Raw genomic sequence first — 12,971 nt, forward strand, 5'->3', positions numbered from 1 at the left:
ATCCATATTTTGAGATCATTTGGGAGTATTATCAAAAAAAAATCATATCCAAAGAGCAACGGGAAAATTGATTTTCACCGTTAAAAATTTTGTAGGGCCCACCATAACATTTATTTTCCATCCAATCTATTCATGAGGTCACAAAAGCCTGGATGAAGAGGGAAAAAAAATTTCATAATGATCCAAAACTTCTGTGACCCCTAAAAGGGTTTCAATGGTAGACGTTCAATCCTCCACAGCCTTTTACAGTGTGGTCCACTTGATAGCTAGATCTGTCTTATTTTTCGTCTCAAGCCTTAATACGAGTTCGTCGAATATATGGACGGTTTGGATATAACACATACCTCATAATAGGACCCACAAAAAGCGGTGGGGATTACAATAGTAAAAAAATAAAATAATAATAAATAAATAGGCCAGGAACTTATGGCTACGGTGTTTTCTATAGCTACGGATTATAACCGTAGCCATAGCCGTAGCCCCTGCCGTTTCGATATGTCCTTTTATATGTATCGAAGGTCTTTCGATTAATCGAAAAAGGTCCAGAACTGTCCAACAAGTTTGCCTAAAAAATCCTCCAATTTTCGATACATATTGAAGAGTAAGTGATATGACCAATAGCTACGGATTATAACCGTAGCCATAACTGCAGTCTGTGCTAGTTTTCTTTTTTTTTTTATTTTTTTTTTTCTTTTTTTTTTTACATGGATAAATTTATTCTACTTAAAATTTTCTCTAATACATATTTATAAATATGTATATATAAGCATATAAAAAAAATTTCTTTCTTTTTTTCATTTATTTTTTATTCATTTAACAAGAATATCTTCTAAACCAAAATTAGTTACTTGACGTACCTTATATGATTTTGGGGTAGGAGAAGCTACATTGGCCAACCAAGCTGGTTATTTTCCAAGTTTCCATCAGGTTGATGGTCGAAAATCCATTTCATTCACTTCGCAATCAATTTCATTCATTTCATTTACTTCACGATCAATTCCATGCATTTCACGGTCAATTCAATCATTCCGTTTTGATTCACGGTCATTTCCATGCATTTCACGGTCAATTCCCTTCACTTCACGGTCATTTGCATGCATTTCACGGTCAATTCGCTTCAATTCATGATCATTCTCATGCATTTCACGGTCATCCCAAACTATTCCGTGTTGATTCACGGTCATTTCGAGGCATTTCACGATCAATTCCCTTCACTTCACGATCATTTGCATACATTTCACATATTCGCTTCAATTCATGATCATTCCCATGCATTTCACGGTCATCCCAAACTATTCCGTGTTGATTCACGGTCATTTCGAGGCATTTCATGGTCAATTCCCTTCACTTCACGATCATTTGCATGCATTTCACGGTCAATTCGCTTCAATTCATGATCATTCCCATGCATTTCACGGTCATCCCAAACTATTCCGTGTTGATTCACGGTCATTTCGAGGCATTTCACGGTCAATTCACCTCAATTCATGATCATTCCCATGCATTTCACTGTCATCCCAAACTATTCCGTGTTGATTCACGGTCATTTCGAGGCATTTCACGGTCAATTCCCTTCACTTCACGATCATTTGCATGCATTTCACGGTCAATTCGCTTCAATTCATGATCATTCCCATGCATTTTACGGTCATCCCAAACTATTCCGTGTTGATTCACGGTCATTTCGAGGCATTTCACGGTCAATTCCCTTCACTTCACGATCATTTGCATGCATTTCACGGTCAATTCGCTTCAATTCATGATCATTCCCATGCATTTCACGGTCATCCCAAACTATTCCGTGTTGATTCACGGTCATTTTGAGGCATTTCACGATCAATTCCCTTCACTTCACGATCATTTGCATGCATTTCACGGTCAATTCGCTTCAATTCATGATCATTCCCATGCATTTCACGGTCATCCCAAACTACTCCGTGTTGATTCACGGTCATTTTGAGGCATTTCACGGTCAATTCCCTTCACTTCACGGTCATTTGCATGCATTTCACGGTCAATTCGCTTCAATTCATGATCATTCCCATGCATTTCACGGTCATCCCAAACTACTCCGTGTTGATTCACGGTCATTTTGAGGCATTTCACGGTCAATTCCCTTCACTTCACGGTCATTTGCATGCATTTCACGGTCAATTCGCTTCAATTCATGATCATTCCCATGCATTTCACGGTCATCTCAAACTATTCCGTGTTGATTCACGGTCATTTCGAGGCATTTCACGGTCAATTCCCTTCACTTCACGATCACTTCGCGGTCAATTTCATTCATTTCATTTACTTCACGATCAATTCCATGCATTTCACGGTCAATCCCAGCGATTTCGTGTTGATTCATGGTCATTTCAAGGCATTTCACGGTCAATTCCCTTCACTTCACGGTCATTTGCATGCATTTCACGGTCAATTCGCTTCAATTCATGATCATTCCCATGCATTTCACGGTCATCCCAAACTATTCCGTGTTGATTCACGGTCATTTCGAGGCATTTCACGGTCAATTCCCTTCACTTCATGGTCATTTGCATGCATTTCGCGGTCAATTCGCTTCAATTCATGATCATTCTCATGCATTTCACGGTCATCCCAAACTATTCCGTGTTGATTCACGGTCATTTCGAGGCATTTCACGGTCAATTCCCTTCACTTCACGATCATTTGCATGCATTTCACGGTCAATTCGATGCATTTCACAATCAATTCCCTTCACTTCACGGTCATCCCAAACTATTCTGTGTTGATTCACGGTCATTTTGAGGCATTTCACGGTCAATTCCCTTCACTTCACGATCATTTGCATGCATTTCATGGTCAATTCGCTTCAATTCATGATCATTCCCATGCATTTCATGGTCATCCCAAACTATTCTGTGTTGATTCACGAGCATTTTACGGTCAATTCCCTTCACTTCATGGTCATTTGCATGCATTTCACGGTCAATTCGCTTCAATTCATGATCATTCCCATGTATTTCACGGTCATCCCAAACTATTCCGTGTTGATTCACGGTCATTTCGAGGCATTTCACGGTCAATTCCCTTCACTTCCCGGTCATTTGTATGCATTTCCCATGCATTTCACGGTCATTCATGATCATTCCCATGCATTTCATGGTCATCCCAAACTATTCCGTGTTGATTCACGGTCATTTCGAGGCATTTCACGGTCTATTCCCTTCACTTCACGGTCATTTGCATGCATTTCACGGTCAATTCACTTCAATTCATGATCATTCCCATGCATTTCACGGTCATCCCAAACTATTCCGTGTTAATTCACGGTCATTTCGAGGCATTTCACGGTCAATTCCCTTCACTTCACGATCATTTGCATGCATTTCACGGTCAATTCGCTTCAATTCATGATCATTCTCATGCATTTCACGGTCATCCCAAACTATTCCGTGTTGATTCACGGTCATTTTGAGGCATTTCACGGTCAATTCCCTTCACTTCACGGTCATTTGCATGCATTTCACGGTCAATTCGCCTCAATTCATGATCATTCTCATGCATTTCATGGTCATCCCAAACTAGTCCGTGTTGATTCACGGTCATTTCGAGGCATTTCATGGTCATGCCCCTTCACGGTCATTTTCGTGCATTTCATGGTCCAATCGCTTCACTTCACGGTCATTTCCATGCATATCACGGTCATTCCCGCCTATTCCATGTTGATTCACGGTCATTTCGGTGCATTTCACGGTCATGCCCCTTCACTTCACGGTCATTTCCGCTTATTTCACGGTCCAATCGCTTCACTTCACGGTCATTTCCATGCATACCACGGTCATTCCCGCCTTTTCCGTGTTGATTCACGGTACTTTCGGCGCATTTCACGGTCATTTCCACGCATTTCACGGTCCAATCGCCTCACTTCACGGTCATTTTCATGCATACCACGGTCATTCCCGCCTATTCCGTGTTGATTCACGATCATTTCGGCGAATTTTATGGTCATGCCCCTTCGCTTCATGCGGTAAGAAAGGTAATTATCCTCTCACCCTTGTTGTATGGTTGTATGGTTTTAGTTTGTGGTAATAGCTCTCTCATGCACATAATTATCCTCTCACCCTTGTTGCTAATGCAGTGAATCATTGAAAGGCCTTACTTATGGGTGGTTAGGGATTGCTTTTCTTTTAGAAGAAATCTATATGGAAGATGCTTCCATATCCACTATGTGATCCATGCAGTAAGAAAGGACCAGGAGGATTTTCATAAACAAAGTCCTCTCTTGCAATGGTATTAACATAACACTTGCTTCTGATAGTGGTATGGGCTTTATGCAAGGGCTTAATGGAGATGACTGTGGTAACAATCAATAATATTCACAACCTTAACCCGACTAGCAATAGTATTTGGAGTGCACGAGCAATGAGATGCCCTTTTGGCTGTTAATGTAAAGTTTCATTTGAAATTCAGATTACTTGTTGGAATGGACAAGGTTGGGCTCATGTCAATCATGTCAATTGATTGGTTTCAGATGCAGAATATAAGCTTAACACAATTGAGGAATTTGAAATTGTAGTTCTACTGTTTGTCTTTAAATGAAAATGTAATATCAATCACAATCATTTGTTTTAAACCATTAGTTGTGATTTTATTCTCTACACACAGCGAGGTTTTTTGAGTTGCAGTAAGCCCGTGAGTTTATCCCAACTGATTTTGATTGGATTAAAGTAGATGGTAGAGTAGCGGGGTTTTTTTTTTTCTTTTCTACATTCAGGTTCTTGACTTGCTAATTCTGGCCACCATATATATTTTTATCCTAATGGTTTAGTTTTGTGCTGGTTTGCAAAATCTGCATTACCAGGAGCTAATTCTGCAAAACCTGCAACTGAATGTACAACTTCTGCAAACATAACATGGCTTGAAGTCACCCGCCATACACCAAATTTTAGAGAGAAGACCAAACAGGTAACTTGAGCAATCCAAATGTGGGCTATTCAAATGGAGTAGAAATATGGTCACATTGATAGTTTGAAATTATTTGAGGAAACCTTTTGCAGCGATATATCATAAAAGGTGGCCTTAGGAATGGCATTTCTTACACATAGAGTTGTGTGGAACCTTTTTCTTTTATATTTTTTGCATTGAACCTCGAAAGTTTACTTTCACCATCAGTGAAATTACCTTTGATTCACTAACGACCGCACTTTTTTCCATACTTCTCCTAACCCACAATATTGCAAGATATCAGCCACTGCCTTTCACTGTAAACACACTGTATCGAGATCATTGATATCGATACAAAATGTGAAAAACTTTGTGAAATTCAAGAAAATCAAGAAAAATTCAGAAAATTAAATAATAATAACCATACATGAGGGGTTTCCACTTTCCACTTTATATGGACCAAGACCATGCTTTGTTAGACAAAACCAGTACAATTATATCCAAAATGAGTTCGTATCATTCATACAATGAATAATAAAGTACAAAATTAAAACATCCCAAAAGAGTACAAAAAATATGGTACAAAATTAATACAAATCCCAATCAGCTGGGATTTGTGGGTATTGCATAATTATTATCATATAATGCATAACCATGAAATGCATCGAATTGACCGTGAAATGCATGCAAATGACCGTGAAGTGAAGGGAATTGACCGTGAAATGCCTCGAAATGACCGTGAATCAACACGGAATAGTTTGGGATGACCGTGAAATGCATGGGAATGATCATGAATTGAAGCGAATTGACCGTGAAATGCATGCAAATGACCGTGAAGTGAAGGGAATTGACCGTGAAATGCCTCGAAATGACCGTGAATCAATACGGAATAGTTTGGGATGACCGTGAAATGCATGGGAATGATCATGAATTGAAGCGAATTGACCATGAAATGCATGCAAATGACCGTGAAGTGAAGGAAATTGACCGTGAAATGCCTCGAAATGACCGTGAATCAACACGGAATAGTTTGGGATGACCGTGAAATGCATGGGAATGATCATGAATTGAAGCGAATTGACCGTGAAATGCATGCAAATGATCGTGAAGTGAAGGGAATTGACCGTGAAATGCCTCAAAATGACCGTGAATCAACACGGAGTAGTTTGGGATGATCGTGAAATGCATGGGAATGATCATGAATTGACCATGAAATGCATGTAAATGATCGTGAAGTGAAGGGAATTGACCGTGAAATTCCTCGAAATGACCGTGAATCAACACGGAAATAAATGAAAAAAGAGAGAACTTTTTTATATGCTTATATATACATATTTATATAAATATGTATTAGAGAAAATTGCAGGTAGAATAAATTTATCCATGTAAAAAAATAAAAAATAATAATAATAAAAATTTCATAAACTGGCACAGACTATAGTTATGGCTATGGTTATAATCCGTAGCTATTGGTCATATCACCTTCGATACATATCGAATACTCTTCGACATTTTCTGACAATTTCCGATATATCGAAATCTAGTCGATATATCGATAACTAGATATATCGACATCTACTCGATTATATCGATAATACAATTTAAAAAGCATTTTGTCGCTGAACGGTGTGTGACCATTTTCGATCAATCGAATAATAGTCGATATATCGGTCGGTTGCAAGGATGACTTACTACGATTATATCGACTAGATTTCGATATAATCGACAACTGACGCTACGATTAATTGATTAGGTTTCGATTATATCTAAATGTACTGAGTTTCGATATATCGTGTTATATTCGAAATATCGAAGTGTAATTTTTCTGTTTTTTTTCTAATGTGTTTTATTTTTTTATTTTTTTACATTTTTATTTTGTTTTGCTTTTTTAGGTTAGCTTGTTAGTACACGCCCATGTCGGTACACACTCCATGTTATCCAAGTTGTGTTCATAGTGTGCTTCTTCTAGTCTCTTAAGTTGCAATTGCATTCAGTGCTTTTGACTTGGGGCCAAAAATAAATGAAACTGCAATTTGGTTGGCACTTCCTCATTATGAATATGCTTGCTAGGAAACGCCATTCATCATTGTCATCATCATTTCACGGTCATTTGTATGCATTTCGCGATCAATACCCTTCAAACCATGATCATTCCCATGCATTTCACGGTCATCCCAAACAATTCCGTGTTGATTCACGGTCGTTTCGAGGCATTTCGCGGTCAATTCCCTTCACTTCACGGTCAGTTGCATGCATTTCGCGGTCAAATCGCTTCAAACCATGATCATTCTCATGCATTTCACGGTCATCCCAAACAATTCCGTGTTGATTCAACGGTCGTTTTGAGGCATTTCGCGGTCAATTTCCTTCACTTCACGGTCGTTGCATGCATTTTGTGGTCAATTCGCTTCAAACCATGATTATTCTCATGCATTTCACGGTCATCCTAAACATTGTGTTGATTCACGGTCGTTTGAGGCATTTCGCGGTCAATTCCCTTCACTTCACGATCATTTGCATGCATTTCATGGTCAATTCGCGATTCATGATCATTCCCATGCATTTCATGGTCGTCCCAAACAATTCCATGTTGATTCACGGTTGTTTCGAGGCATTTCGCGGTCAATTCCCTCACTTCACGGTTAGTTGCATGCATTTCACGGTCAAATCGCCAAACCATGATCATTCCCATGCATTTCACGGTCATCCCAAACAATTCGTGTTGATTCACGGTCATTTCGAGGCATTTCGCGATCGATTCCCTTGATTCACAATCATTGCATACATTTTACGCAATTCGCTAAACCATGATCATTCCCATGCATTTCATGGTCGTCCCAAGCAATTTCGTGTTGATTCACGGTCGTTTGAGGCATTTCGCGGTCAATTCCCTTCACTTCACGGTCGATTGCATGCATTTCGCGGTCAAATCGCTTAAACCATGATCATTCCCATGCATTTCACGTCGTCCCAAACAATTCTGTTGATTCACGGTCGTTTCGAGTCAATTCAAGGTCAATACCCCTCACTTCACGGTCATTTGCATGCATTTCACGGTCAATTCGCTTCAAATAATGATCATTCCCATGCATTTCACGGTCATCCCAAACAATTCTTTGTTGATTCACGGTCGTGAAGTGAAGGGAATTGACCGCGAAATGCGTGGAAATGACCGTGAAGTGAATGGGCATGACCATGAAATGGCTCGAAATGACCGTGAATCAACACGAATAGTTTGGGATGACCATGAAATGCTTGGGAATGATCATGAATCAAGCAAATTGACCGTGAAATGCATGCAAATGATCGTGAAGTGAATGGAATTGGCCGTGAAATGCCTCAAAATGACCGTGAATCAACACGAATAGTTTGGGATGATCGTGAAATGCATGAGAATGATCATGAATTAGCGAATTGGCCGTGAAATGCATGCAAATGATCGTGAAATGAAGGGAATTGACCGTGAAATGCCTCAAAATGACCGTGAATCAACACGGAATAGTTTGGGATGACCATGAAATGCATGGGAATGATCATGAATTGAAGCGAATTGACCGTGAAATGCATGCAAATGATCGTGAAGTGAAGGGAATTGACCGTGAAATGCCTCGAAATGACCGTGAATCAACACGGAATATTTTGGGATGACCGTGAAATGCATGGGAATGATCATGAATTGAAGCGAATTGACCATGAAATGCATGCAAATGACCGTGAAGTGAAGGGAATTGATCATGAAATGGCTCGAAATGACCGTGAATCAACACGGAATAGTTTGGGATGACCGTGAAATGCATGAGAATGATCATGAATTGAAGCGAATTGACCGTGAAATGCATGCAAATGACCGTGAATCAACACGGAATAGTTTGGGATGACCGTGAAATGCATGAGAATTATCATGAATTGAAGCGAATTGACCGTGAAATGCATGCAAATGATCGTGAAGTGAAGGGAATTGATGTAAATGCCTCGAAATGACCATGAATCAACACAATAGCTTGGGATGACCGTGAAATGCATGGGAATGATCATGAATTGAAGCAAATTGATTGTGAAATGCATGCAAATGACCGTGAAGTGAAGGGAATTGGACCGTGAAATGCCTCGAAATGATCGAATCAAGACGAAATAGTTTGGGATGACCGTGAAATGCATGGGAAGGATCATGAATTGAAGCGAATTGACCGTGAAATGCATGCAAATGACCGTGAAGTGAAGGGAATTGGCCGTGAAATGCCTCAAAATGACCGTGAATCAACACGGAATCGCTGGGATTGACCATGAAATGCACGGATTTTCTCTTCAGTCTATGTGACCTTGTGAACAAGTTGGACGAAAAATAAACTTGATGGTGGGCCCTAACAACATTTCAATGATATAAAATATTTTCCGCGTTGTTTTTTATGATGCAGTCCAGTAGAGCTTTGGAAGCAACTTATTTTTTGGTTCATGCCCTAGAAGGACCTCACTGAATGGATGGATGGGGTGAATATATTAAATACATATGGTTGGTGTCACGCCCCAAACCCGAAAATTGGATTCACAGGAATCTCGATCGCCGAATCTGGTGCTGACAGCTTCCGTAGTACCCCATTCTCGGCTCCTAACGTTCATACGCCAAATTCCGATCCTGAGATCCTACAAGGAGGTTTTATTTTTTTTTTGTACATTTAACTCGTAATAAGCATAATCACAAGTATACCCAATTTGCAAAGACAACATCATCATCACATATCCACTAATATAAACATTTGAATACAATACAAGAAGGGAAATACATAAATCGAAGTCAAGCTCCAGAAGACTGTCGCACGCTCCAAGCTCAACACTGTCGCAACCTATTATCATCTGCACGCATCTATCGTGCATAAGCTTATAAAAAGCTTAGGGGGTGGTGTAAGTGTGTGCACAAGGTAAGTGTCAAGTATTCAATACAATGCCATCGTTATACAATACCAAAAATACTGGTAATCCATAAATTGTACATTATCGGAATAAGCAGAAAGGCTGACAAGATCATGAATTATCAGAGTAAGCAGAAATACTGACGAGATCATAAATCATAAGATAACAGAGTAAGCAATATATAACAGCTATGCAAATAAGGAGTCATAAAAAGTCAAATATCAAATGCCGAGGATGCGATGCAATATACAATTCTTGATAAGTTCACGAATAGCGTCAACCGCATCTAGACCATATAAATGCAGAAACGTAGTAACCTAAAATGCCGTATGCCGTGAATGTCATGTAATATGCGGTGCAAATGGAATGACCATACTGGAGTGTGAAATCGGGATGATAATACGTAATATCGTAGGCTATGGGGTCCATCACAAGGGACTTCTATCCAAACTAGTCCCATACCTAAATTTGGATAGTCAGACTCAATGTGGTAAACTCCTGATCTCAGGTTAGTCGCGCGCCCCAAATGAAATCCTGGCCATTGCGAAGGCATACGTAATAAATAGTTGCGCACCACCAACCCAAGTGGATAGTGAATGAATAAATGTATGAATGAGTATGCAACTCCTGCTCACTAAATCCATATATCAGTACAGTTCATCTCTGGGATCATCACTGGGGTTTAGTACACTCCAAATGGCACTACCGCTCTCCTAACCACACAATCCAAGTGAGCGTAAGAAACCTCACTATTCGCCTGGCCAATAGTCTATCAATACCTATCCGGCACGTCGATAGCGGACCCATTCACGAGCTAGTCAAACTTAGCCTAGTATTGCCCTCTACCCTCAAGCAGGTAAGGCCACACTCCCTCCCAACCGACCATGACACAGTGAAAGACGTGGCCTCCTGGTATTCGGCACTTGGGCGCTCATGTATTCACTTGGTCTCGACGTTGGGGCGTCTCCTGGCCACGGAGGTTTAGAAATTTTCACTAAAGGACATCTATGGCACCCGTATGCTAGAACCAAACATTTTCGGTGTCCCATTTGGCCATCTATGATATGCTTGTGGAGGCTACGGTCCTGATGTCACTATGGCGTACAGTAATCATAATGCGAGATGCATGAGTCATACAATCCAGTCATGCATCAATCCTGCGCATACCGCGTGCTCATTTGAGATAACCTCTGTCTATCAGGGAGTCTCATAACAACATGCTCAATGACATATGCAATGATTAACCACATCTCATAACAAACATGCAGATGATACGTATGGGCATGTATCATGATGCTATGCTGTCATATACTCATAACCGGCATCAACAACTGGCATTGACAATCGACCTTGACAATGTGGACATTTAACCAACATTGCCCCCAAGGAATGACCCACATAAAGCCAAACATATAATGGGCCCACAGCCTCATACGAAGCCTTGATATACAACACAGTGGGCCTTACTCAAGGGACACATATATACAACAGACGGGCCCTGCTCATGGGCCTCAAGTACATGACATGTGGGCCCTACACATGGGTCTCGAATACATCGAATGGGCCATGAATACATCACAATAGGCCTTTCTCATGGGCCTAACATACATCATAATGGGCTCCATAGCGTGGTCCTCAAATGCATCCCAATGGGCCTCATCGCATAGGCCTCATATACATCATATTAGACCTTAAACACGGCCTGAATACACATCACAATGGTCCTCAAGTATGGACCGCATATACATCACATTGGGCCTTAACAATCGGCCTCGATATTCGGCCTCAATACTCGGAATCGACACTCGGGATCGGCCTCGATAATCGGTACCGATAATCAACATTTATAAACAAGGCGGGGTCCACATGAGCTATGGATCTGACTCATTCTTTAGCTCATACCATGAAATGAGCTTTCAAAATGGATGGACAGCTTGGATACAACACGTGCATTATGGTGGGTCCCATGAAGGCCCACCATCATGTATATATTATATAATATAATATAGAAATCTATATATAATATATATAATATATACAATAATATATATACACACACACGTGCGCACACACACATCAGCCCCACACGTGGGGTGGTCCCACCGTCTAAGGGTGGACGGTGTGGATAAAACACATAGGCCAAGATGGGGCCCCACCGTCCAATAGCTGCTGGACGGTGTAAATAAAACACATACATCAATATAGGCTCCACCGTCCACGGCCATGGACGATGTGTATAAACATATAATTCATAGTGGGTTTCACGTGGGGCCCACCGTGATGTCTATTTGCAATCCAACCCGTCAATAAGATCACACGGGCCTAGATGAAAAGGAGAAACAAAATTCATATTAATCCAAAACTTCCGTAATACCCAAATAGGGTTTCAATGGCTGACATTCAATCCCGCTGTTTCCAATGATGTGGGCCGCCTGAGCCACGTATAAGGCTGATTTTCGAGGTGGCCCATTGCCCTAAGGGGCCCACCCAAATGCACGGTGTTGATGATACGACACACATCATGGTGGGGCCCACAGCAGGGACCCACGTCCCCTGCCAGCAGCAAAGGCTGCCCCTTCCATTTTTATTTTATTTTATTTTATTGAAAATGTATTTTTCTAAGGTTTTTCATGTGTGGGGCCCGCATCAGGGGAATCCGACCCAACCATTGGTCACTACGGCTCAAGACAAGCCAAACAAGCCCAGTATTCGATATATTTTGGGGTACAAAAACCTCAGTGTATTTTAACAGCAAAAACCACCGTTTTCCATGTTATGGCCCGCCAGAAAGTGAAATTGGCTCCATTTTTCGGCTCAACGCTTAAAATGAGCTGGGGAACAAAATGGACGGCTTGAATTAGAAACATATATCAAGGTGGGGCCTGCATGAGGGGCCCACCCAAAACCCCCCTTTTTTTTGCTTTTGGATGTTAATACACCCACTGCCAGCTCACACTTCACAGTTGCAGCGTCCAACGTCCCTGGACGTTGGACGGTTGCTCAAAACATACATTTAAGGTGGGCCTCACCCACAAACATGCTGTCCAGGTGGGCCACCCAAATGGTTGGATGATGTGAGTAATACACACATCAAAGTGAGGTCCATTTGATGAACGGTTTGGACATCTCACAACCCATTAGATGGGCCT

Source organism: Magnolia sinica, chromosome 2 (assembly GCF_029962835.1).
Source record: "Magnolia sinica isolate HGM2019 chromosome 2, MsV1, whole genome shotgun sequence".
Classification (NCBI taxonomy): Eukaryota; Viridiplantae; Streptophyta; class Magnoliopsida; order Magnoliales; family Magnoliaceae; genus Magnolia; species Magnolia sinica.